Source organism: Melospiza melodia, chromosome 8 (assembly GCF_035770615.1).
Source record: "Melospiza melodia melodia isolate bMelMel2 chromosome 8, bMelMel2.pri, whole genome shotgun sequence".
NCBI classification, from domain to species: domain Eukaryota; kingdom Metazoa; phylum Chordata; class Aves; order Passeriformes; family Passerellidae; genus Melospiza; species Melospiza melodia.
In genome coordinates, this window is record NC_086201.1 from 15,097,501 (window position 1) to 15,121,262 (window position 23,762).

Here is a 23,762-nt window from a genome sequence, read left to right on the forward strand (position 1 = left end):
TCTGTCTTGTTTTATAGCTTTACATTGGAAGACAGCCCATTTCCTGGTACATACAGCAGCTTGACTGAGCATAGCTTGGCAACAGTGCCTGTTGCTTTAGGGAAGAACAGAGCATATTCTCATTGTGCATGTTTTCCCTTGGAAACATTTCATCCTGTCTATATAATTCTATATATGGCTTCCAGCCATGCCACTACAAGCTGCAAAAACACCAGCTCTTATACACTAACAATGTCAGACCTATTTAATGGCTGGATCAAGGGCCATCAAGAAATCACCTGCAATTCTATAGATTGTCTTCCTTAGGCAGATTTGGGACTTTTTTTGCCCAACATAGAGAAGAGAGCTATTTTGCCTTTTTGGAGGAAATCCTCAAAATCCTAATTTCTCCCTTTTTCCATGCCTTCTTTGATGCTTTTCCCAATGGTAAGAAAATTAATTTTTGGTGTCTCAACTAAATTTCAGTAATGGTAACTTTTGTGGTTCTCCCTGTTCTATAAAGTTTATTTCACCCATCTCAAACAGATCATGTGGAATGCCTGGGTCCCACTCCCAGAATGGGGCTACATGCTTCTCAGATGAACAGGGTATGTCTCCACTGAAGGACCAAATTCAGTCCCATTCTTCTGCTAACAAGCTAAATAGAAGTAAAAGGGGAGGAATATGCCTCAGGAAGAGGGATCAGATACTTTGGAATCCTATCTCAGTAAAATTAAAAAAAAAATATTACATGTTCAGTTCAGGCCTTGTTTCATGTCTGCCCTAAATTCATGTCTGTTTTGCTGTTAATAACCATGTCAATGTCAAAACAGGAAAATTTGCAAACTTTCTTAGTGCTGAAGTCATAGCAGCTCTCTCTCTATGTAAGCATTGTTCAGAACATCTGCACTATTCTAAGAGGTACTATTTCTCTAGTACTATTTTGGCCCACACTATCTGAAATCACTTACAGAGCTGCGACTTTTTATTTTTGTTCTTTACTGCATCACACTGAGTGCCCTCAGCTCCCTGCATTAGCAATGGGAACTCCACACTGCCCCAGAGGTGATCCCTGTAGGAGCTGTCAGTAGGTAACAATGACTGTGTTAGGAGGAAGTTTGCTCCCAAAATGGGCAAGTTCAGCTCCACATCTGCCCTTCACATTGCAACCCTTGCTTGACTCATGCCATCCTCAGGTATAGCCTCAAGTGTCTGAGGCCTCCTCCTTCTGGTCTCTTTTCTGCTGAGTGCTTCAGTTCTGAAATTAGTCTAATTTTTCTGATGTTTCTCAGTTCCTTGACTGATCTGTCTCCTCAAACAGCTTGTGCAGCAAAAGCAAGAGGAGGGAACCCCTCAAACATTTCCTGCTGTCTCACTGGCAGCTCTGTGGATGCCATGCTGTCCTTTAGGATGCATCATTTGGCTGGAGAGCACCCTGGCAAGAAGGGACAATTAAAAATAACAATAGTAGCAATGGTAGCAATAGATGGGGCTAGCAACCTTTCTCTGGGTGAATATGAGATCTGCTGCTCCTCTCAGCTGTTTGGGAGGTCATTACTCAGTTACATATCTGGTGATGTTTGTACATGACAGATTCCTCTGGTTCTTCTCATGGTTTTGCTTTAGAGTGACAGCAGTGTGCTCAAATGCTCACCAGAGGTTCTGCAGACTCTGAGCTGGAGCAGCCAAAAAACGTAACACCCCAAAGTCTGAACCATGTTCATTTCACAGAGCTGTATGCATCTGTGCTGCGTGATTTCTCATCATTCATCTTCATGCTGTCTGCAGCCACCAGGAGTCTCTCCTTGAAATCCTCTTTACTCCTGGGCATCACTGGTTGTTATCTCAGGGTTGACTCATTATCTGCCTAGATTGGTTACCAGAGGGTGTGAAATCTTTCTGTAGTGGAGTCATGGACTACAAAGCCAAGAAGGAGCATTTTGATGAACCTCAAATAACCTCTGAGCTGTTCATGTATTGAGCTGCAAGTGTTAGCTGGTGACTGTAAGGGTTTTGCATACAGAAATGGATACTTGCACTTTCAGTGCAAGTTTGCACTTGTCTGCCTTCCCTCACTAACACTTTCCATGTTTTCATAATAAGATGGATTCTAACCATCCTTCTGTGGCACAACAATTATGGAGTAGAAATCCTCTTCCCAAATGGCCATCAAAGACAGTGGACAATAAACGTTAAAACTGCCAGGTACTTTGAATGGCTCTGATTCTTGAGAGGGACAGGTTAAGCTGGTGTTTGCATGGTACAAACAAGTGAAGGACAGGGCTACTTTTGCCAGGGCCCCCAGATGTGACATCCACAGGCCATGAGGCACCACAGGATAGCTGCCTTTTCATAAACTGCCTTGCTAGCACAAAGTCAATTCCAAAGTTGTAAGTTCAGATTTCCAGTAAAGAAGACACATCTAAATTCATCCAGGGAATCTGACACAGGAAGTCATGTGCAAGTCCAGCCTCAAGGGCAAGGTGTTTTTCCTCTGTCCAAGATGAGCTACCTGAACACCTGAGGTCACCACATCAAGCCAGCTTCCCTGAACAGCACAGTCTCTCCATGGCTTGCTGCTCCCTGTCAAACCCAGCCCTTTGAGAGAATAAATGCTGTCAGAAGACTCAAGGTGCCCTGAAAACTAAAAGTGTAGTCAATTCCCACACATCTGGATGCCATACTGCGTGACTGAAAATGCTTCTTTTGACCATGACTCATCTCTCTTCATTTTTTCACTCTGTAAGCTTCTGTGAGTGACTCAAATCTGACACCCATGAAAAGCCTTTATTTCTTTATAATTCTGGTTAGACCACTAATTAATTGCTGTGTTTGTTCTTTAATACCTGACTAATTAGCATAAGTAAATAACATGGGTAGAACAAGATGGCATGCAGGGCTAATAAAAGTGCTGCAGTGGTTTTAATTGCCAGCTTAAAACCCTGTGAACTCTTCAATGCAAAAGGAGAAGAAGAAAATAGGCTGAGTGGCGAAACTATAAACTACCTCCATAGGCTCCACTTCCAGCTTATGGACTACTTGTAAAAGGTCTACAAATAATAATGTATTTTTTTAAAACCCTATATTTTCAGCCAACATGAAATCAGGAGGGCTGATGAGTCAACAAAAGTTGAAGGCCAGCCTCTAAGCAAGACCTATAGCTGGGTCCAGATCCTCTGTACTGGGATCAATGTATTTCCAGGCAGATTCCTATGTCTGCTGTTCATTTATTTTACTGGCTCGCTATATAAAATTACAGGGTGGAAAGAGCAGGAATGTCTAGGGAAACCTTAGATGTCACTGTAACAGCCCTGCTACGTTTCTAAAGCTGTGTATATGCATTAACACAATATTGCTTTCAAACAGAACCATATCCTGCCTCCTAGCTTGGCTTCTTACCCCATATTCTGGTTCAGTAAGGCAGGTACACAATTTTTGAAATAGAATCTCATATGCCCAAACTGCTTGGCCAAAGAGTAAGGCCTGTTCAAATGTCTCTATGTAGAAATACCCCCAGTGATGGGAAAAGGTAGTAAAAGCCCAGAAGCTACCTGGAGACATTAGAAAAAAGTGTGGGGCTTTCGATGTGTTTATTGAGAGACAGGGAAATGGAGGAGTACAGGTTTGAGTTAAACAAAACCTGGCCAAACATGAGGATGATGTTTCTCACAGCAAGAGCTAGGAAGCCACAAAGCTCTCCTGAGGAAGCACCATCGCTGACTCATTTCAAACTAGTCTGAACAAATTAAAAGAGAAAAGAGAAGCAGGCAAGCCTGGCAACAAGATTCAAGCTACAACATTGCTTCATCCAAAAAACTGTTGGCCTTTCTCATTTTGAGTTTTCTTTGATTCTGCAGAAGCTTTTAATAATTTTATGGATTTTTGCATAAAACAGCTACAGTGTCACATGAGGTCTCTATTAGCAGCTCCCCCTCTGAAGACGTGTCAGCAGTTCTGGTAGGACTGCACTCAAAGGGGTTGGGGCTGCAGGCAATTCATACACCATGGATATCCTCCATCACCACTCCTGGTGGAAGATGGGTTCAAAGATGAGCTTAGTGGATTTGCTCTTCTGTTATGTGAGTTGCATTTCTCTATAGAAAAGCAGGCATTGGTGTTAGAGACTGATTCTTCCATAGTTCTCTTCAGCTCAGGCTTTGCAGCTGCTGCAATTTCCAGTTTAGGTGTTGAGATACAGTTCTCTTGGCCATAATTTTAAAGGCCTCAAGAGTCTCAAAACCTTTAATGGCTGTGCAGCTTACTTTGTGAGCTAAATCCAGCATTTACCATGGAAATTCCCAGGTGTGAATCTGTGGTACTTTCCCTATGCTGGGGATTTCTGGAATTTGCAGGGTGCATTGGGGATCGCCTTGTGCTCTTCCCTCAGCATGTTGTAGCTAGTTAGTTATTACCTGCCTACATGGATATTTGTCTGAATATGCATGGAGACCTGGCAACTACAGGAGCTGGCTACCCAAGCAATGCACAGCAGGATTTAGGTGTTTGCAGGGAGAATCTTAGAGGCACACGGTCTCCACACTTATGTGCATAGACCTCATGTGAAAGTTTAACACCAGCTTTGACCCCACAGTTACAGCACACGAGAAAGGCTGTTGGAAGCAGCAGGGCAGTTACAAGGAACATTTGGTATGAATTTTCCCTTGTTTTGCACTTAATGAATCATTCCTGAGCCTGCCCTTCTACTATTCTCATTTCAGTTTAGACTGTTGGGGAAAAAGCTCTTTAGGAGACAGAGCAGTCTCTTTTTGTGTATTTAATTTGGTTGGACAGAGACAGAGGGAAGATGGACTGTATATTAACTGACTACATTCTTGTCCTGTACAAGTTTAAGCTTGCTCTCCTTGCAGTTTATCTTTAAATTCATAGGCTACTGTGAAGTTATAATGTTACAGGGGTCCCAGAAATTTTTTTTTTGGTGTGACTCAAGCATGGCACCTTTGAATGCACCCTACAAGGAGTTGCAAGTATGGCTCTTGCAACAGGGTACAGTGCACAAGGGCCTTCTGTTTACCCTTTCCTGGAAACTGTCTTCTTCAGCTATGACCCTCAGGTGCAATGAACCTGATTCAAATAAACTCTCATGGTAAAATTTCTATCTTCTTACTGTCAGTTAAAAAAAAAAGCAAAACCCAAACTAATAAGAACAAACACACACACACCCCCCCAAAAAAAAAAAAGTCAAACATAAGACCCACCAACATTCCAAGCTAAGGCATCTGAAAAATAAATTAGGCACTTTAGGCACTTTGGTAGTGGGGTAAAGTACCTGGATTTTTCCTAGATCTCTGCTGCTATCTCCCTCTTGGACTGTTGTGATGGGGACCCAGATAAGGAAGAGAGCTCTGTAGTCATTCCAGTAACTTCTGTGTTCTGTAGGGTTAACTCCTCTTGGGTTTAAACAACCCAATTGCAGAGCATCAACAGGACAAGTAAAAGGGCCTTTCCACTCACTGCATTTTTTCTAAAGGAAAAATAGCTTCACTGTTTTTTTGTCTGAAAACCTCAGCAGAACTTAGCTGATGTATATAATTGTGTTTGAAAGCCAATTGAGGGCACAATCCCACAAACCAGGAATGGGTTAACTTTAGAGAACGATTGAGCTAGGCATGACCATTTATGCTGGCCTTCTTCTAGGAAATTCCCTGCAAGAGAAAATTAGAGGCAGAGGACAGCATGTAGCCATAATCAAACCTTATTTATTTTGGCACTTTCTCTATCTATCCCATCTCTACCAATCTGACTTGCTCTGCTGTTTTCCTTGGCTGGACCACTATAGCAGTTATTCCTTAGATATATGTAATATTTCAACATATACAGCTAGTGCATTTGCTGCTTTGTCCATCCTTTGTGCATCAGACTTCAGGGAGTGTTTTTGAATGTGATGAAATTCCAGGTTTAGCTGGAATTCTGCCCCAGGGCTGGGTGGATACCCAGAGAAGTGGTTCTTCTAGATGTTGCATGAGAAAGAAGGGCAGTGTCTTTTCTTTCTTAGACGTTATCAATGCACACATCATCATCCCAGTAAGACCAAATTGTCTCCAGCTGAGGTAGCAAAGAACCTCCTTAATGCGTGAAAAAAAATGACCCCTAGGCAGAAATCTCACCAAACCAGCTGAGAATAGAATCCAGGGCATGACGGTGTTTTCCTCCCATTAATGAACGAACTTTATATTGGAGTATCTTTATTTTTTTTTCCAAAAGTGATTGCCAAACCCCATAAATAAACATAGCATTCTGCACACTAAGGAACTGGATTGACGTTCAATGATATTTCATACCATGTACACTTTAATTAAGACATGATGACCTGGATTCAGTGGGTTGACACAAGGGAGAATTAACTCTCCATTCTAACAGTTCTGCTGCCAAGGACAAATTCTCTGTTACATCGGTGTGACTCAGTTCAAACAACAAACAGTCTTGCAACTTAAAATCCCTGCAGGCCCTGGTAAAGTTTCCCCAGTTCTTGGATAACTTCCTTTCTTCTCCTTGATGTTTTTCCTTAAAGTGAGATATTCTGTTGCTTTGTCCTGATTTTCCAAGTAACGGGTGGGTCCTTATACTCCTGACAATAAAGTTGCCTTCCAAATATTTATCACATCAAATAATGTACTTTTCCATGTTATTAATCCTGGAGAATCTCCATCTTTCCATTTGGTGAATTATGTGGTCTAATATGGACAGATATTTCCAGATTTAATGTCAGATTTAATCTCAGATTTCTGAGATTTTACTTTTTGTGACATGTATTGAAAAGTGTATAAGAAAAAGAAAGAGGGTTAAATCCTGCTTTGTTCACTTTTTGTTGCTAACATTCATGTGGTTCTGCTCAGGTCAGTGGGTGTAACTCAGAGCAGAACTGGACACACTTGAATGAAACTGAGTGGTTTAAACTGGAGATAGATAAACCTCCAGAGGAGCCATGCATATGGTGTCCTGAAAGATAGAAATGAAGTTCTTTTGGATTCTGTCTTGGTTGGTGAACTATCCATTGAGTTCCATCATACAGACTCACTTAGGTTCATGCTGTCATTGTGCTTCAGATGTCTTCAAATTATGGAATTTACTGACTTAAACTAAAAATAAACTTAGAGCTGATCAAGGTTCTCCACTGCAATTCCATGCTACAGAGGCCTGAGCTTGCCTCCATAAATCTACCAGTTTATCCTGGAATTTGCCCATGCCTTTCTCTGAGGGGACCAGTAATGGACGCTGCAGTCCTCTAATGAAAATAACATAAAGTAGGGTGAAGTTCAGGGAAAGCAGGGATGAACTTTCACAGTCATCCCAGGTCCTGGTACTGCAATAATCCAGGAAACCAGAATCTTTTCCCCAGATCTTCAGGCTTTATCATAAAAGTCTCTCTTTGGTTTAAAAAGCATAAATGCATGGAGAGAAGACAAAGACTGAATCAGAAAGACAACAGGGTCATTGCAATGTGTCATGTTCCCAGTATTATGCAGAAGATCCCAAGGAAACATAAGCCATTTGGTCACTTGGCTTGCAACACACACCTGCCTACATGAGCCTATGTGAGGGCAAGCATGATCTGGTTTGCTGCAGAAGTTACTGGGGACAATCTGCTGTCTGTAATGGCAGCCTGGCTTCACTGACCTGGACAGCTCAAAGGTTTTAATGCTCTTGGAATCCACCTGTGTGGCAATGCCACCACTAATAGTATGAGGATAGCACCCACACTTTGCAGCTGGCTCCATGTTTCGTAAGCACTCTTAGTAGACTGGGTAATTCTGTGTGCAAACAACTTTGAAAACAGGCCCATCTATAACCACTGGAATGGGCTGAGGGAATGGGCTGCCCTCTCTGCTGGGATGTGTGAGAGAAGAACTCCTCCACAGCATTGCAACAGGTGAATTCCTTTCTCCCGGCCTCTTCTCATCTGCACAGACCAGGAGCTTTGAAGATACTTTTATTTTGTCCTTATGTTTTAAAGATGTAAACTTTGCAGGGCCTATTTTTTATTGGCAGGTTTCTTAAAAAAGGCAAATTCCTGAAGCTCCTGTAACCCTTCCCTTATCTCTCCAGGCACAGTGAGCTCTTGTACACATGCAGCTTTGCCTCTGCCAGAGAATTTTTTTCTATGGTTCTGAATACCACAGGAGCTGGCTGCTTCTGAAGGCCAAAGCTGGCTTGAAGTCCTTTCCAAGGGATAAAGTTTGTGCACAATACGATAGCTCCTGCAAGGAGCACCAGTAGCCCTGCACAGCCCATCTTCTGCTTCACCCGGGTCCGAGGGGGTCACGACAGCTGATACCAAGGAGTCTGCGGAGCTCCGGAAGCTGTGGAGGGAATAAATTCTGTGGAATGCACTTGTCTCTCTTCTCCATCGATAGCTTCAGACCACACACCGGTCTTCCATGCAGGACAGCTGTAAACACTGCCTACAATAGAGTTCTGGCAAAGGCCAGTTGTCCTCCAGTGAATCCAGATGGGTCTCAGAGGAGAACAGCTGTGTGTGAACAGGAAGGGAGAGCTTCCTCCTGCCTCTTCCAAAACCTACCACTCAACCGCTAAATAAATCAACATCAGCAGTGACTCTTCACAAGGGAGAGTGAGCCAAGCCCAGGCTGGGAGTTTACCTCAGTACATAGCAAAGGGAGAGGAGCTGTCTGCAGCAAACCAAGGCTTCCCCAATGCAAATCTTTAGGGCGTCACCAACTCATTTCTGCCGTGTTTTCATAAAGCTCCTTTCCTAATGCTGTTTGTGCCGCCTGAAGCAAAGACACGGCGCGTATCACCATATGGAAACAAGGCACTCAGAGTGTAGAACAGGTGAAACAAAAATTACTTTAAGCTATACAACAGTAAAAATATCAAGCAGAGGCTTGGAATGTTTTGGTTTGGGTAACGCAGGAGGTCTGACCTCTCCTGTCACTGTCAAGAGTGCTGGAAGAAAAATCTCTCCTGCCTTTGCACAGAACATGAGGCAAGTGTACAGTGTGTAAGTTGCAGGGTTTTGTTGGTTTTTGTTTATTTAATTGGGGTTTTTTGGTTTTGGGGTTATTTTTTAAGATGTTAAATAGGCAAGAAGCTATGATTTTGGCTCTACTATTACCCAAAAAGAAATTTACTATCTGTCATCAGACAACGTCTGAAGGCACAAAAAAACCTGTTTTCTCTGTTATCTTCACAGAGCACTATACAGATCTTTCATCATTTCAAAACAGAACTTGAGGTCCTTTTTACATTAATGTCTTGTGATCAGGACCTCAAGCCTCACATTTAAGAATCTCCACCTCCCTTTTTGGGTGTATAATTATAGGTGCTTAGTTCTCACCATCATCATGATGAATACAGTTAAATTAGGTTAAATGGAATTTGATAGGTTTACTTTGTGTTGTGTATGGCATGACATGGTTAGAATGACAGAGTCATTTGGATTGGGACCTGACACTGCTTCTGCTCCAGCTGCTACAGATTGGGGCACTCATACAATGTACCAAGGCAGAATAGTGCAGTGCACAAAGCAAGGATTAAACTAAACCAAAGAATAAATCATATTCACTAAGCTGCCTGGAGGCATCCATAGGAAAGGCTGGATGAGACAGCCTGACCTTCCTAACACAGTATGCAATGGTCACTCTTGTTTGTCTGAAAAAGAGATCAGAACACATTTTTTCCAATAAGATATTTTCCTACTGAAAAGCTTCATTTAAAAGAAATGCATTTTCCTAGAAATATGTTGGTTTGGACAGATGCTTGTTTAGAAAGAAGAGTGTGAAACGTGAAACTTTAAAGCCAAGTATTCTCAAAGTAATTTCAGCATATTTGGGTGGGGGGGGGGGTGGATTACATCTTGAAACAACATTTTACCCTTCTCTGTCTAGGCTGATTATTAGACATGACGAAGATCTAAAAATAAAACAAACAAAAATAACTCAAATAAATTTCTTACTTCCTGAAAGAGAACTAGTTTCCTTTGTCCAGAAGAAAGAATTTGTATAGAAGCTTTCAAATGGGTTGTTGTTTGTCCCCCACTCAGAATGCATCTTGGTGTGGGTTCACAAGGTTTAATCCTTGCTTGGAACTTGAGATGCAGAAGCTCAAGAGTCAAGGTTCCCTAGTCTGTGTACCTCTCAGCCCTCATTCAAGTAGTGGGACTGCAATTTCCAGACACAAGAGGGGTTATGATGATGCTCTTTAATCCTCCCTAAATTCTGTCATGAGCCAAGGTGACCCACAGGAAAATGCTACAGCTGGTATCACACCTGGTTTTGGTTTTCCAGGTCAGAAAGCCAGGTTCTCTCTCATAACTGGGTGAGCTTGGACAAGATCAAAGTACGGCTGGAGCACGGGCTCTGATTTCTAAGGAGTCCCTGTCATACAGGTCTCTGGTACCCTTACTCTAGCAGCTGAATTTCACCCCTGCAGAACACATTCAGGATTTCAGCAACATACAAACTGAAAGTATTTCTAGGATGTTTTTGATTTTGAAACTTCACCAAACATCATCATATCCGTCTCCCCTTAGGACAACTCAGCAAAAAAAAAAAATTTAGCCTTTCCTCGTTTGTTTAGATAAAGGGGTAACAAATAGGGAGGAAGAAGCTTGAACTTTTTTGGTCACAGGAAAGCATATTTTTCCAGTCAGTCTGAAGCTATTCTTCCTCATGCATCCAAATAAAATTCACATTCAGGCATGGATTATGTTTGGAAAACTTGAACTGACTATGTAAAAGTTCTGAAACAGAAAAAAAATTATGAGAATAAATAAAAGAGAGGTTTAAAGCAAAAACTCCTCTGCAGCCTTCCTTATAAAGCACTACCAGATGCCTCCTCTAAAAGAATTCATACAAGGTATTCCTCATTGGCCCCTTTGAGTCTACGAACATAAATTAGGGTTACTCACACGAGTAAAGCATTGTGGGGTCAGACTCCGCTTTTGCCCAAGTGTGAGCATCTGTAAAAAAACCTTTTGGGATAAAAGACACAGAAGAACTATAAGACCCTTATGGTTGTCAAATACAATTTCCTTTACTTGCATTTTTCTCTTACATTTGGGCTCCGACCTCCATCTGTTTATGGAAATATTTAGATCCCTCTGGTGTATTTTTAGCAGATCATTTTGCTTTTGCTGCTGCAATATCATTGCATCATCATTCTTGGGTTGCTCAGCTCTAATTCCTTTGCAATTATTTCTTCTTTTTTTTTTTAATCTTAAGCTTCAATCATTCCAGCAGACACACGCACACAAAGTAAATGCTATGCTGTGTTTACACTCACACAAACATACTGGCAAATTGCACACAAAGGCACACACAGACAGCATGGCTTGTTGTGAGTGTTAGTGCTGGGGCTTTGTCAACGCTATTTCCATTTGTGGATCATCCTAATAGATATTACAGGATGGTTCCCCTGGGTGGGAGCTGAGATTTTAGGCTCTTAGAGGTACCTCAAATAAACAGCTGGAGTCTGAAGGTACACCAGACTGTCACTGTCCTGTGAAGTTTTTCCTGTCACATTGTTCAGTCAGTCCCAAATACACATGGTCCTGACACATTCTCTTTATCAGTGTTCAGCCCTGCATGCACACATGTACAGGAATCACCTTCTCCCTTCACATGGATGTGGACCTTCCTTTGTCCAGGAGTTCACAGTACTCCTTCCCACCATGCCTGTATTTCTGCCTGCAAACATGTCACGGCTTCAGATCCTTCCAAACTCAGGATTCATTTGGGCCTAGCTGCTTACAAAGGCAGGAGAGCACCAGCCTGATGGCAGACATTAAGGAGAACACCTGCAGTCTGGAAACTCACCTGAGACCCAACGACTCATTACATAATCCTCTTTGTCCCTCTCCATCAGATAGCACTCACTGGGTTTTACAACATCATTACCTCCAGTCTGAGATGACCAGGCACAAACCAAACCCTGGAAGAAGTTTTTAGGCGGACCCTGATGAAAATCTATGATTTTCAGGTGAGATCCATAGGCATACAATTAGAGCTGATTTCTGCATGGATTTTTGAGAGACACCAAGAATTATGTCTTCTGGGTGAAAAGCTACCCTTTTTTTGTGATAACCTTAGGGAAGTAAATATATGACTTGTCCCTTGGATTAGATTTCATAACCCTGTATTAAGTAACAAGGTGGAAAATAGACTATTACATCATTGGGAGGCTATGTCATTCTTTGGCCTAGCTGTGTTAGTTTTAGGAGAGACAGTGATTTGTGACTCATGCATAAATAGACCTGCATTCAGGAGAGGTCAGGCTTCTTTTGCACACCTGAGGAGCCTCTGACTAGGCACTAATGAGCAAACCCATGGAAAGTCAAGCCATGCTCAGCATCTGCTCTTCCTAAATGCCTCAAAATTGTGTTGCCATTTGCAAAATTACAAACCACAGTGGTCTATTTATCTTTCTTAGCCTGGACAGAGAGCGTGTGATGCTTGCTCTGGACAAATCAAACAGTTGTGCCTCTCCAAATGCTTTCATCATCATCATTATTTATTATTATTTATCATCCCTGCCATGTGTTATGTTTTTTCTGTGCACAAAGAACAGGCAGATGTTTTCCATCTGCATGACTCCTTAATTTTAGATCTCAGAAAAAAAGAGAGAAAGAAAAAAAAATAAAGAAAAAAGAAACCATGAAGAATGAAGAAATGCACAGCATGCCTGGGAGTGGCACTGACCCTCATGTAGAGGTATGTGTATGCATGAGGTCTCTGCAACCAGAGCCAGTGGATTTTCCTTTCCTCGGGCTCTTGGCTGACTTGAAGGAAAGGCTCCTGGGACTGCAATGGACGTCTTCACCAGAGCACAGGTCATAGAGCAAGCTTTTCATCATGGGAACAAAGGACCTGTTTGGGAGGTTACTGTGACCCAAAATGTTGGGCTGAACTTGCGCAGACCCAGAGCAGGGTTCAGGTCTGCCTCCCTCCACATAAACCCTTTTTCATCCCTTTGGCATCTTGCCTCCCTCCAATTTCTCCTCTGCCCGTAAGCTCCTGAGTCTCCAATTCCTTCTCAGCTTCTTTCCCTACCAAGGCTCAGCTCTTTCTTATTACCTGATGGCTCAGATGAACAAAGCTTTTGACTTTCTTCTCCCCACCATGCAAGATCCTTGTATCAAGTCCAGTGGCCCAGGACAATCCCAAGGCAGGAGGAGTTGGAGATGCCCAACAGTCTCAGCTTTGCAACAGCTGTAGTCAACACTGGCTTTACTGGGAAACTGAAGCTTTGACACTTCAATTAAATGTACATTTTCTTGAAAAGAGTCTTCGTTCCACAGGAATTTTGACTTTTTGACGAAGACCAAGAAAGTTTTGGCATAAACATTTAGGGGTTTTGAGTCTTTTTTAAATTTAAAATTTGACACAACCAGATTCCAGAGGGAATGGGTTTATTCTGGTTTCCTTCACAGTTTTCTCAGAATCTCACTCTTCCTAGAATCACTCTTCTTTAGAAACTGCAGTGTTGATGTGAGCACATAGCTATGCCATACCACCTACCAGCAAGGGAGCAGGCAGGATACCAAACTGGGCTGATAGAAAGGTGAAAGAATTTGTACAGTACTTCAGTTTCCAGAACTATCTAGTCGCCCTTGAAAGAAAGAAGGCAAAAATAATAAAACAATGATGGGAACGGGAGCTATATTAATAATAATGTTTCATAAATACACATGGCCTTTTAGAACCATATTACTAACAGACCATATCAAAGACCTTGCAAGAACAGCTCAGTGCCTCTAGGGCATTTGGAACACAGACCAAGATTTTGCCAATAGAAACTTATGTGATTCGTGAGGTGACACTTTAAATTCAGACATCTGGTGGGTTGTGGGGAACGGGGTACTGTGACTCTGGTATTAATAGCATGTTCCCTCCACTTACTAGTTCAAACAAGTTGCTGTGCTGTTGTTAACTTCAGAAAGCAACCAGGCTTGTGAAAAATTGAGCTGTTTTCTTTCTGCTTGACATATTGTCGAAGAACTGAACAGACAAAGTAACAAGTTCAGGCACTCTGAAGTGTTTTGGTTAGTGATTATTGCTATAAAGTCCCTGTTTCTTCACCCCCACCACCCTTCTTGCCAAAATGAGAATTTGATGACAAGGTAACTTGACTCTGCCTCGCCCTTAGAAAGATAGAAAGATTCAAAAATAGCTGTAGGCTTCAGGCTACACGAAAGCTTGCAAAGAAAATTTACTTGAATGAGTAAAACGATAATTTGTTGCATGGAGGCTCTCAAATACATGGTTGACCTGAAAATCATGAGAAAAATTTGGCTGGGGGTAGGTGCAGTGGGGTGTCAGCAAGAGTTGAATGCTTCCTGCTCTGGGTTATCTTTTTTAGCAATTAGAACTCCACCACATTGGGGTGGAATCTCTTTATAATTTTTCTCTCCAGTAAGAACTTTATGAGTATATTTCCAGCCTCAAGAAGTGAAGAAAGAAAGAAAAGCAGATGAAACAATTTTATTAAAGTAGGAAAAAATGGCTAGGGGGAACATCTCAGTCAAGGTGCAAGTGACAGCAGGACAAGCCAGAAGAGGTGAAGGAGAAAAAAAAAAGCAAAAATTTATTTCAAGAACAATTTCTTTGGTGGAAATTGAAACAGGCCATCAACTATTATGTTGATTTACAGATGTTGGATTAATTTTCTCCCAAGAAAATTCTGGAGGGAAAGACTGCTCTATTGGCTAATAAGCCAAGAAGGGATTTCCCTAACTTTAGGTCTATTTTGCCAGGTTTCTGGGAAAGATGAGCCTAAAGTCTTCTCTTGGAATGCCTTCCCATGTCTTACCCTGCCTTCCAGCCAGAGCCTGCTGGTACCATGGTTCCATGCCCAAGGGATAGCACCAGCCATTCCAGCAATGTTGCCTCTGTGCAGATCCCACACACAGCTGAATCACTGCAGCTCATCCCTAGCACCTTTTCACTGAACTGAGCTTGGTCTCAGTCCTGTTTTCTCTCTGCCTCACCTATCCCTTGATTGGGATACTTGAGCTTGGTTTCTTTGCTTTGAGATGTAGTGAGACCATCATTTTACAACAGAAGACAATGGAAATAAGAACAGAATTTGGAAATAAATATGCGAATTCCCAGTGTCTACCACTCTGGTTATCTGTGAGAAACAGCCTCCCCACTCATCCATTTCATTATCTTCACATGCAGCTCGCTTTTAAGCTTCTTCCTGCACAGCACCCAGCTGGACTGTCTTGATGAGGCAGCTGGTGAGCTGCAACCTATGCAGATCCAGAAGGTCTGAAACATTTCAAAGCAAAATCATCTGTCCTACCTTGCTGCGAACCTTTCTACAACCCCACCCCTTTCTTGATTTTTACTTCTTTTGGGGCTGCTGCTTCTGATTCCTTGTGACTGTGCTGTGTGGAGAGAGTCAAGGGAACTTCTTTACAGCCACAGGAAAGAATCACCTCAATATTTTTCTTTTCTCCCTTCAAATTGGGAGTATCAGTCTCCACTCCCAGCCTTTCAACATGATGGCTTAACAGTGTCCATGAGGGAGAAATTTGTTTATCAGCCTTGTGGAATTTCCCACTTCAGTGTATCTTAGAAAATGTGGGAGGCTAAGAAGGTACAATTCCATCTATTAAGTTTTTCCAAGTAATTTCATGATGCTGTTAAACCTTTCCCCACAAATGTATAATGCCAGAGCTGTCAATCCAGATACAGCAAGTCTCTGCATGTACTTACTGCATAGACAGAGATCACATCTTTAGAAGAAAATGTCTGCATCAGCAGCTTTGCATTCAGTTACTGGTGGGTAATTTAATTCTTTTCCTCCTGGGATACATTTTCTTCTCTTTCTATAGCAGTATATATGCATGTCTGCATGTCTTTATATAGATAAAATTATATATATATATATAAAATTATACATTGCATTGGTTGAGTCACCTAAGGATAACAAGCATTGCAGGTCATTTCTTAATGCTAAGGATGGAGTCCAGGCTTTGATGTTAAAGGTCACAGGTTCATCCCTTTGAAAAGATGATGATAATATGGAGTGGCTTGTGAAAAAAATACTCATTTCCTAATGTAAGAAGTGCAATGAAGTTATAAAACTTAAATTACTTTTAAAGTTTGTTATGCTGTTGGGGATTGTTTTTTGTGTTTTGTTGTTTTGGTTTGATTTTAAACTGAGAAAAGTTTTGTTTTCAATAACATAGTTTTATTGACCATTTTTTCATCTTGATAAATATAACTGACATGAACATGATTGATTTGGGGGGAGTTGTGAGCTGGATTTGTCCTCCCCAATGCTCCCTGACAACAAATCAAAATATCCCTTAATGGCACAGTTCTGGGTTGAGTTTCAGATGGACTGAAATCCAATCCTGATCTTGCTACTATTTCTGATGTGAACATGGATATGCCCTTTCATTTCCCTGTGCATCTTCTTCTCCTGCTGACCTCGGTCTCATCCAGTCTTAGCTGTCTCCTGTTTTTACAGCAGCTATCAAGAGCAGAGTCCCAATATCACCACTCAGCAGATAAAGATATAGAGGTTCCCAACAGATGTTGGAGTCTCAGCAGGGATGAATGACAGCAGGGGCTGTTTGAAGAAGTCTGTTTTCTTTGCTCAAACCATGTTTGCCTTTAAGGGAAAATTCAAGGTGTGTCAAAACTCCAAATATGGAGTTGCTCAGATAGAAATATCCAAGGCAATGAGATGTTCTTGAGTATTAGCTGATCAGAAATCTATGTTAGGCCAGCAGTTCACTTGGGAATAAACTAAATAAATCAGAACTACAAAGGACAGGAAATTCATTCCCATGGAAATCTCAGAATCTCTTTTACTTTGCAAAAATCTACTAATTTTTTTTTATTTTAGGTGACATAAATGTGGATTTCTGACAGCATTCTGTTTAGAGACATAGAAATAAGAGATTTTGTTATGAAAACAGAAAATATTTCACATGGAAGTTTCCCAAACAAATTAATTTAAGCAGAGAATAAAAACAGTGCTCAGTGCCAATGAAACACCAGGTAAACTAAGAGCATTTGTCTGAATAATTGTTTTATTATTATCCACTGTTACACAATTAAAGAAGATAAGCCCTTCTTTTCTTATATATTATGTATATTATCTTCCTTCCCATTCAATGCAGATATAGTATTGAGCCTCAATCCAGGTTTGCTGAAGGAGGTGGATATGGAGGAGATTGAGGTGGCAAAGTAGAAGGGAAAAAAAGAAACTTTGTAGAGGAAACAGCAAAGAAATACCATGCTTCCTGGACCACAGGCAGGGTATGCATTATTTTCCACATCTCAAATGGGGGGGGTTAGAGGTTTTTGGATTGTTTGGGTTTTTTACCAGATTTGAGAAATAGAATAAGACTAGGAGCAAAATTGCGATTTTTCAGAAAGGGATAAAAGATACAAGTCCTTGACACAAAAAGAAGTTAATTTTGGCAGACTGGCATACCTGAAGACAGAAAGCCTAGGCCAAAGAATGAGAAAGAGAGAAAGAAGCAAAGCCATGCAAAAGCCAGCACATCATCAGAATGCAGCCAGGGATCAGCTCCCGGAGATGTGACTGCCCTCCTCTGATGATCAGCTCTGGGTGATGTCATCTCTTTTCCCATCACACATTCTAACAAACAACACTGTGCAAAGGGAGGTTGTCCCCTTTTCCTTCCCATCATCATCATCATCATTATTATTTTTATTTTTATTTCAAATTTAATTTTGTAATAACAGCAATTAGACTCTCCTGCCAGCCTGCCCCTGGGGGGGTGACTCTAGTACTAGTGCAACAAAAATTTGCTCCTAAAGAACATCATAGCAGGCATGCAATAATCACCCAGAAACACACAGCCTGTCGTGTCTTATTGCTTAATTATCCATCTTACCTTCTTTCAACCCTCTGCTTATTGTACCTCATGTGATGATGTTTGTTTTACATAATTTTCCCCAACTGCCTTTCCTCCCTGCCTTAAGATTATGGGACTCAAAAGCATTTTTCCCTTTCATTCTACTGTCCTGAGGTTCCTCCTGCTTGGTTGCTGCTGATCATTCCCATGAGGGATTACAAGCTCAACAATCTCTGAGAGTTTTTCCCCACTTTTGAGTTCTTGGGGACCAATTCAACCAGCTACAACATTATTACCTTGATGTTTCACTAAATGTCAATGTGGCCTTTTGGTTTTAGGCCTGTTGACTGTTCCCTGGTTCCTAAGAAGACCCTCTGTGAAAGAGGGAGATGAATCCAAAGAAACTAACACACAGCAGCTGAAAGTACTCTATGAAACTGTTGCTAGGAGTTGATCACCTGAATGTTCTGGGTTTGGCTTGACAGGGCATGTGCAAAATTGTACAAAAATGTGTATTTTGGTGTGCCTCGAGATCCCTTGAATTAAGAGCTGCTCTGGTTTAAGTTAGTTGCTGAGCTTTTCCAGATCTTGAAATCACAGCCAAGCATCTGAGTGGTATAAGAATGGGGCAGCTCCTGTGGCTTCCGTCCGACCACACTGAAACAAAAAAAAGACATCCATTCAGTTTGCATTGTTTTCCTCTCCCAGTTTGAAGAGATATTCTTTACTGAGCGAATCACATCTAAGCAATACTCTCAAGATAGTCTGAGAGTAGTTTAGAAACCCAAGTCTGACACGGAAGAGAGGAAAGAGCTGAGTATCTCACTGGAAAACACCAGTGTTTGCATCTCCCTTGAAAACAGGAACTGGTCTATGAAGTCACTGGAGTAAAACAATCAAAACTGATCCAATTTTTATCCATGTTCCAAACTTCCTTTGGTTCCTTGACTCTCTAATTTCTTCTGCTTGTCTTCAGAACCAAAACAGGATCGGGAACAGCTGGGTACAGCTCCTGAGCAGTTCAGCTGAGACACCTATACCGAGGAAACTGGAAGGGACTGGTCCAAGGCTGGAAGAGCAAAGGTGGCAAAGGGAGCTGGGGAAAGTCACATTGCTCAGAGATACCAGTGGAAGCCTCCTAGACAGGCTTTACCGTAGGTGAGGAGATTTAGATTGTATTTGACTTCTCCCTCTCTGTTTTCGTGGCTTTTTTTTTTTTAAGATTGATAAAACAAAGAAAATGAAGGGGTAGAGATTTTCTTTTCCACTTAAATGAATTTTTAAGAAGATTTTTGCAAAATGTGGGTGAAAATAAATAGGCATTTTAATATGATATTTTAAATTCAGGGTTAGCCATCTTTAAACACATGTAAAAATACAGAAAGGTAAATTAACTAATTTATTTTTAAATTAAGACCTATTTCCAAGGCAAATAATGGAAAGCATTTATTTTCCAACCTAATGGAATGAAATGATTGGATGGGAAGGGGCTTTGGTATTATTATTGGGTGCTTTTACCCTGTCTAAATTAACTGCTCAGGAGAAAAGGCATGAATTCATAAAACATTTTGGTACCGCTAAATCAGGAGGGGATTTTTCTTTCTTTTTTTTTTTTTTTTTCCTTTTCTCCTGGTATAAAAAGCCTTAGATGAAAAATATCACCTAGTTCAGTTTTGGCACTGCGGCTGTCTGGCATTCACTGGGGTTTGCACCCCAGCCATTACCCACCATGTTTGCCCACACTGAGAACTGGGAGGAGACGCCCACAACTCTGCTTGGCACGTCGCTGCTGGCCCCCCTGAGGAGCATTTCTGCTGTCACAGGAGCAGAACCAGGGGGCTGCAGGGACGGCCACCCGTGCACAGCCAGGCACACGGTGCTGGGGGGCCAGCCTGGGTGGGACACGGAGCTCCAGGTGCTCACATCTGCACCCACATCTGCACTCATGAACACTGCAGACACAAACCCAGCCAAGGAACATCTCTGGTAATTCCCCCCTCCAACCTACCAACTTTATTTTTTTTTTCCTTAAGATATGCAAGATACGTCAAGGCACAGCTTAGGAAGGGCTTTTAAGAGATCTTTGCTGTTCAAGGCAGGCTGTGGTTTCATTATTTTTATTATTTTGGTAGAATGAGTAACAGGAATAATAGTAGCTGAGGGTTGTTTCTCTTCATTGACTCTGTGTTAGGCTTGGAAGCCATTCGACCAGGACAGTCAAAACACAGACAGGAAATAATCTATGATAATGTCCAACTGGGGTATCAATTACGGTTTTGGAGTTTCATGTTAAAGGGATATTGTCAGATCAAATTTAAACCAAAAGTTGTGGGTTGCGTTTTTCAAATACATAGATATACATATAGATATGTATATATATGAGAGGGAGAAAAGGAGACTGTTGGAAACGTTTCCAATTCTCTTTTCTTTTTAAGTTTAAAAAAAAAAAAACTTCTAAAGCAAACAGTCTCCTCCCTGCCACGTGTGAGCCTTGACTGCTGTCCTCAGCCGAGCCTGGCCTTATGAGCTTGCTGGGGCTTTTTTAACATCCTCTCCTAAAAGACTCTGGTAGGTGAAGAGACTCACTCCCCAGAGACTAGAGAGAACACTGGGCTAATCCACCATGGTGGCCCCATGGCAACCCCTGGAGCAGGAAGGGGCACTTGATGCACAGAGGCTTGACAAATGCTTTCCTGACCAAGGAATGGTGCATCCAAGCAGAAATGTTGATGAAGCCTTGAGGAATGAAAGAGATGCTCCAAAATTAAAACCATGGCAGAGTTTTCAACCTGAGGATTTCCACCCCACCGTGCTCAGCATGGTCAGCCTTTCTTTTAGCCAGGTTGGGAAAAACAGATGGCACTAATGCTGATACTGTTCAAAACCAGCTTTTTTCTAGACATCTGCTGTTAAGTCTCTAAATATGAGTAGTAACTGCTGGTTGGTGTTACAAAAAAATCTGGGTGGTCCCCAGAAAACCATGAAAGATTCCTCCATGTTAAGATCACATAGTTAAAAGAAATATCATACATTACCATTTTCCTTCTCCCTCTTCCTTTTGTCATCAAGAACTGGCAGAAATAAATAGAAGGAGATATATTCACAAATGATTTTATGAAACCCAACTCTGGCAAGCATGTGAGAATAAAATCCTGTGTCCAGTTCTGGAGCTGGCACTTTAAAAAGAAAACTTGGAGGAAGCTCAAAGAAGAGCTGCCAGAAAGATTTATAGCCTGGCAAACGTGCTTACCAGCAAGAGAGGAAAGGAGAGCCATTTGTGACATGGCATATGGACTAACAGGTTAATAAGTGATCAGGGGACCCACAGAGTGAAAAACTCTGATATAAAATTAATCTTTGATGTAGCAGCCAGAGGCATGAGAGAATCCACGAGCTGCAACTTGGAAATCAGAAAAACCCACAGAGGAAATCAGCCGTGCGTTTTTGTGCAGAAGAGTAATGCAGAGCAGGGAGAGCTGCGTCCCAAGGGACAGGGTGGATTTGCCATCATTTGGAGCCGTGGGATGACATCCCTGGTCCTGGCCCAAGTGAACATAAAATATTACATCCCATGTTAAGCACAGGGCCAGATAAACTGGTGACAGAGATGTCTTCCAGATCATCAGCCTGAAAACTCTTCTGGGAAGTAACCATCATTGCCCTGGCGTCCTGGCTATGTGACCTCTGCAGCTCTGGAGCAAAGTTGTTTCCTGCATGCATGGAAGGAAAGGCATTTTCACATATGTGAACAGAAGGAAGGGACTGAGTCCCCAGGTGACGCCTCCGTCCATGACAGGTCACAGCTGGATCTTGCCTGCAGGCCTGAAGAAGATTCACAAGCATTTGTCAGGCACAGAAGCCAAATGGGAGCCTCTGAGGAGAAAAACTACACATAAAGCCTTCCTGGTAGCTGCTAAATATGGCTAGCACAAGCTCCTTGGCTCACAAAGAAGGGACCTGAGGCATTGTTCAAGTGAGGTCCTGTGCTGGCATGGTAGAAGTCTTTGGCTTCACACAGTGACTTGCATGGATTTGGGACCCTGCTGAAGGAAATGAGAATCATTTTTCAGCTGCAGGGCATTGATGTACACAAAGTGGTTAGCAGGCTCAAGGTGAAGGATAGAACAAAGGAGGTTTTAAGCATACAGACACACATATTAGACAGAGATTTCAAGTAGGAAAAAGTATCAAAATGAGATTTTCCTGTTCTTTCAGTTCCCTGAGAGACTTTTTACTAGTATTTTCATTAGATCTCATTCTTATAAAGATTGTGCTACAAAAGAGCAGTAGCTAGCAGAGTCTTACCTCTCACACACGTCCATCAAGTTTTGGATAGGGCCTACCATCCTTGGGAAGCCCTCAGCTTCAGCATGGTAGCAAAACTCACTCAGCCTTTAAGAATGTGTGAAATTCCAGGGGCATTCCAGAAAATCTGACTCATGTGGAACCAGGTTTTGACCCCAGAATTTGACTATGCCTGAGGATAAGAGAAAGGATTCTTTATATTGGGGAAATACAAAGGAAAGCAAATTTTCAGATTCAAAAAAATCTGTAGTTTATTCTGAAACCTGTATATTCTTCCCCATTCCCTTATCACAGGTACTGTTAAAATCTGTGTTACTTCTGCAGGCAAGCCACCCAGCAGTGGCAAAGTGGGAGGTTTTATGTAGATGATGACTGAAACCCAGAACTGTGATCCAGGATCTCAAGGCAGGTAACTGGACCACAACATGGAGCCTGGACCCAGCTGGAGCGTAAGTTCAGATGTCATCCATCCTGTATTCTCCTCAGTCTAAAGGGCACAACTTCCCAAAGCCACTCACTGCAGCTTTCAAATCCCTGACCTCGAGGCAAAAGACTCCTGTTCCACTGCCTGGCTCTGGAGCTTTCCTGTTCCCAGTGAGGAAGCTTTTGTCCAAGCTCCCCTCCTTTCTCTTATGCTCCCTCTCTCCTCAAGCTCTCTTAGGCAGTTCATGTTCCATGTGACTAGAAACTGGAATGTTTAAAAAGGGAGCCTCTGATTATAATAAAACAAAAAAGGCAGAGTTTGTTTTGTTTTCCCTGAAAGAAGATCCGGTGGTTGGCTATTCTTTAGAGAGCTGCAATTTCGACAATTTGTCAGTGTGTTCAGGGCAGAGGAAAGCATGTGACAATGGATTCAGAGACCATGACCATAGCTGGGGACAGTGAGGGATACACAGCTGACTGATCTCCAGAACCTATTCTGCTTTTCTCCAGAGCCAATAAACAATCCCCAGTGATAATTAAGCAAGTATCAAAGACACAGTTTAAAGTATTTTACCATTTGTTTTTCCTTATTCTTGATCCAGGTAAAGTTTTATGTCAGAGCCCAATGCAGAGGTGCTCAGGTGTTCCACACAGCCTTAAGGACCATCCCCAGAAAACACCTGCTGAACTGGACATCCCAGACTGACCAACAGAAGGTCACATTTTAACCTTTTCCCCAGAGCCAGAGTGCCTTTAGGATAGGTTTCTTCTCCTCCAGTCTAACAAATAAAAATCAGGCTACTAGCCTAGGTTCAGCAACCTCTGGAAGCAACTTATCATATCTGGAGTTCTCTAAAGTAAACCAAACACTGCTTTCCATTGACTTGCTAAAAGAAAGGTGGCATCTAATTTTAGCTGGCTGAGGTGTAAATAATCCCCCATTATTCTGATGCATGCAAATACATACACAGATCTGTGCATTATTTGAAGAATAAATCTTCTCTCAGTATTAGGACAGATGGGCTAAAGTTGTCTGAAATTTAAGTTTCATGATAAATATAATTACAGTATATATAGGAGATTTTCTGCAGAGCAGAGTTGTGGCCTAAATTTCCAAAATAAGACACCTAACCTGGAGCCCTTATTTCCATATCTAGACATCAGTTTCAAAATGCTGAGAAAACCTGGATCTCACAGCAGTCACACAAAAAGAAAGTGAATACTGTTGCCTATC

The 23,762-nt window shown here is 41.8% G+C and overlaps 1 long non-coding RNA gene across 1 annotated transcript in view; it reads left to right on the forward strand.

Moving 5' to 3' along the window:
* Positions 1 to 22,524, forward strand: part of LOC134420966 (uncharacterized) — a 39,547-nt gene extending 17,023 nt beyond the window's left edge. The window contains exons 2-3 of the long non-coding RNA XR_010028472.1: positions 18,777 to 18,958; positions 22,430 to 22,524. This is a non-coding gene — a long non-coding RNA (uncharacterized LOC134420966). The remainder of the gene's footprint in view (positions 1 to 18,776; positions 18,959 to 22,429) is intronic.
* The last annotated feature ends 1,238 nt before the right edge of the window (positions 22,525 to 23,762 follow it).